At 36.5% G+C, this 4297-nt stretch overlaps 1 pseudogene; it reads left to right on the forward strand.

Annotated features, from left to right (window-relative positions):
• The first annotated feature begins 320 nt into the window (after positions 1-320).
• On the forward strand, positions 321-1155 carry LOC101417295 (transcription initiation factor TFIID subunit 9-like; annotated as a pseudogene).
• Positions 1156-4297: the final 3142 nt, after the last annotated feature.

Here is a 4297-nt window from a genome sequence, read left to right on the forward strand (position 1 = left end):
TGGAATTAACATTTGACGCAGCAATTCCACGCCTAGGTATATACTCAAGAGAATTGAAAACATAGGCAAAAACTTGTATACATTATTCAAAATAGCCAGAAAATGGAAATGACTCAAATATTCATCAGTTGATGAATAAACAAAACGACATATCCAGGCTTGGAGCCATCGCAGTGGGGACCATGTTGCAGCCGAACATCCTGCTCACCAGTACACGAAGGGTTGGAAAAACTGCACTAGGCAAAGAGGCTGCATCGAGATTAGGACTGAAAGACATGAATGTGGGTGATTTAGCTAAAGAAGTCTGATCACCAGACATCATGGAGTCTGGCAAGATAGCTTCTCCCAAGGGCATGCCAGAAGATGCACAGATGATGGCACAAATCCTGAAGGATATGGGGATTACAGAATATGAGCCAAGAGTCATAAATCAGATGTTGGAGTTGGCTTTCTGATGTGTGACCACAATTCTAGATGATGGAAAAATTTATTCAAGCCATGCTAAGAAAGCTACTGTTGATACAGATGATGTGCAATTGGCAATCCTGTGTCATACTGACCAATCTTTTACCTCTCCTCTCCCAAGGGATTTTTTATTAGATATTGCAAGGCAAAGAAAGCAAACCCCTTTGCCATTGATTAAGCCATATTCAGGTCCTAGGTTGCCTCCTGCTAGACACTGCTTAACTGCTCCAAACTATGTACTTAAGTCTTTACCAAAAAAAGGCATCTAGTTCTGCAGGAAAAATAACGGTTCCCCAGTTAAGTGTGGATTCAGTTACTAGCAGACCTAATACCCCCACATTAGGCACACCAACTCCACAAACCATGTCTGTTTCAACTAAAGTAGGGGCGCCAATGTCCCTCACAGGGCAAAGGTGTACAGTACAGATTCCCACTTCACAGTCCCCAGTTGTAAAAGTGTCCATTCCTGCAAGGTTTGCAGTTCAGAATGTTCTAATTAGTCCATCATTAATTGGGCCCAAAAACATTCTTATTACCACTAACATGGTGTCATCACAAAATATTGCCAGTGAATCATTAAATGCATTGTAAAGAACACATGACGATGATGACGACGACGACGATGATGATGATGACTATAATCATGTGCAATCTAGCCTTGATGCATGGAACATGTATACTTGGTCTTGAATCCATTGTTCTTAAACCATGGATGCTGGATCTTTTCAAGCTCTGTTTCAGAAAACATAATTAGTATTTCGTGAGTAAATATGATTACCATACTTTTCAACTGACATGTTGGATTTTCTTTAAGAGGATTAGTAGTCATTTTTCATCAGCTTTAAAGTATAAAAAATAAAGTTGTCATTCATCAGAAAAAAATGACATATCCAAGCAATGGAATATTATTCTGCCATAAGAAATAATGAAGTATTCATGCATGCTGCAACACGGTATCCTTGAAAACATTATGCCAAGTGAAACAAACCAGACACAAAAGGATAAATATTCTTTGATGATTCCATTCATCTAAAGTATCCAGAATAGGTAAAGTCAGAGACAGAGTGGTTGCAGAGAAGGGGAAATTGGAACTAATAGGTGTGAGATTCTTTTTAAGAGGTGATGGAAATATTAGGGAATTAGTGGAGACAGTTGCACAACATAGTGAATATGTTAAAAAAAACTAATTAGAAAAAAAAACTAATGAAAGGGAGTAGATGTGGCTCAAGCAGTTGAGCACCCACCTCCCACATGGGAGGTCTCAAGTTCAGATCCTGGTGCCTCCTGAAAAAACAAAAGCACATAATAAGCAAAACAAACAAAAAAACCAACTCAGGAAAGCCAATGTGGCTCAGTGGTTGAGCACTAGCTTCCCACGTACATGGTCCCTGGTTCAATTTCTGGTACCTCAAAAAAAAAAAAAAACGATTGAAGTGTAAACTTTAAAATGGTGAAATTTAGGACATGTGAAGTATATCTCACTTTTTAAAAATGGTATTAAAAAACAAGAAAGAGGGTCAAAGATCTGTGCAAAGTCACAATACAAGTATTAGGTACGGTATTTCCATGTAAGGAGAGTCAGCTCTATTAGCATTATGCTATGGGTTACAGTTTAGGTTAATCAAAGAAGCCTAACCTCTAATGGTGTTTGAGCACATTTCTAGGAAAATAGAAGCATATGGACTGAGAGTAGAAACAGACCGTATTACTACCAGAAGAGAAACATCAAGAGCAGAAGAATACAAATGTATGTTAATGTTATAAGATGTTAATACCAGGCAAAAATACAACCAAAGCAAACTATGGACAGTATATATAGTAATATATTAATAATCTTCCAGGAAGAGTGGGAAAAAAAAGGAAATATACTAAAAGAAAGAAACTAGACACAGACACAATGTACTACATATTACTTGATTTGTCTCCATCTATACAAAAAACAAATACAGATAAAGTAGAGAGAAAGAGACTAGCAGCTATGTACGCATGGGATGCATAGAGAGATTGAGAGGTGATGAATTTTGTTTGTCTGATTTGTTTTTTATTATTATTGTCTGATTATTGTATGATTGTCTGATTATTATTGTCTGATTTGTTTTTTATTATTATTATTGGAATAATGAAAATGCTCTAATAATGATTGAAGTGATGAATAAACAACTATGGAATTATACCAAACACCATTGATTGTACACTTGGATGAATTGTATGCTTTATTAATATGTATCAATAAAATTGTTTATTATTTTTAAAAATAGCATCCTAAAATCTTTTCTCTTACAGCATCAATTAAAAACAAAATACCTGACATTATAAAAATAAGTGGCATTGTTTTTTAAAGGCAAAATGCATGAATTCATGTATCAGGACATAAATGCAGGTTTGTTTGTTTAGCTATTTGTGATGCCATAACATGAAGTTAAATTTCATTCTGCATTTCATATACATTTTGTCCTAAAAATGGAAACACCAAAAAATGTTTAAGCAACAATCATACTCTCTCTTTCTTTTTTAACATAATTAATTTAAAGAAATTAAATAATAGCATGAACCTCTTGTGAAGTGGGAAGCATTTCCTTTTCTGTGAAAAGGATTTCACCAGCCTAATGATTCCAGCTTCCCTCCTCCATACCTCCCAGCAAAGGCAAGGAGTTGGATTGGTGAATTTAGGGGAAGAATCTGGGTATATGTAACCCACACTCTACAGTCAACCTGAGAGCTAGCTTTCTCTAGGAGAGTCTGAGTTCTGCCATATGGGAAATGATTCTGTCCCTGTGGGGGAGTCTAGTGGTTTTCTAGCACTGAGACAAGGTTGGCAAATCTGCCTAATTTTGGAGTTCAGAATTTAAAATCCCACATTCTCACAAAAGTAAGCCATGTTCAGTTTTTATCACTAATAAAGAAGATATTTTGGTTCTTCATATACCTACATTTTTGGTCTTATCTTTCAATTACTTCGGAGCTCAGGAGGGAAAGGATGACATTTATTGGTTTCCCTCAAATACTAACGTCTGTACTTAGCATTATTAAAGATAATGTTTGAAAATGAACTTTCTAACATTATCTTTAATAACAATTGTGGAATAGTTTATATTTAAAATTGGTTCTTCATCCAAACCATATTAAAATGTGAAATGGATTTTTAAATTTCTAAGAAAGAGTGATAGGATTGTATATTTCTGTGAAAGTACTGCTCAATACAGTTGAAAACATAAGTCAAGCAAAATCAAGGGAGAACAGGATTCATTCATTTTTCTACATTGCTATAGAGCGTTCAATCTGGCCTGCAAAAAGAGATCTGGCTTTTTCCTGGCTCCCGAGGGACAGGAATAGGGGTGGGGCAGGGATTGTCTCTAAATCCTTGGAATGTCCCTTGATAGGAGTATCTTGATAGTGGGCGGTTGAGCTCACCTGAGAGTTTATGCTAAAGAGAAGACCACCCATGTGATGAGGGGTTTAAGCTGTGTCTTACCAGTCCAGCCTTCTGGGGCATGCTTGAGATGGAATTCTACAAGGTGGGCCCTGATTTATTGAATCATCACTTTGTAATGAAACCCCAGTAAAAGCTCTAGACACTGAAGTTTGAGAGAGCTTGCATGATTGATAATACACTTCAATGTGCTGGGTGGGCATTTTGGCTCCACGTGAAGACACAGAAGCTTGTGTTTCAGACTCTCTCAGATCTCACCCTATATATCTCTTCTTTTGGTTTCTGATTTGTATACATTTTTGTCATAGTAAAAGTATAATCAAAGTATAGTGCTTTCCTCCGTTGTCTGTTTCTTTTTCTAGGTGGTGGGAATCCCCCAAACTGTAACCAATATTCGGAAGT

The sequence above is a fragment of the Dasypus novemcinctus genome, chromosome 11 (assembly GCF_030445035.2).
Source record: "Dasypus novemcinctus isolate mDasNov1 chromosome 11, mDasNov1.1.hap2, whole genome shotgun sequence".
Taxonomy (NCBI): Eukaryota; Metazoa; Chordata; class Mammalia; order Cingulata; family Dasypodidae; genus Dasypus; species Dasypus novemcinctus.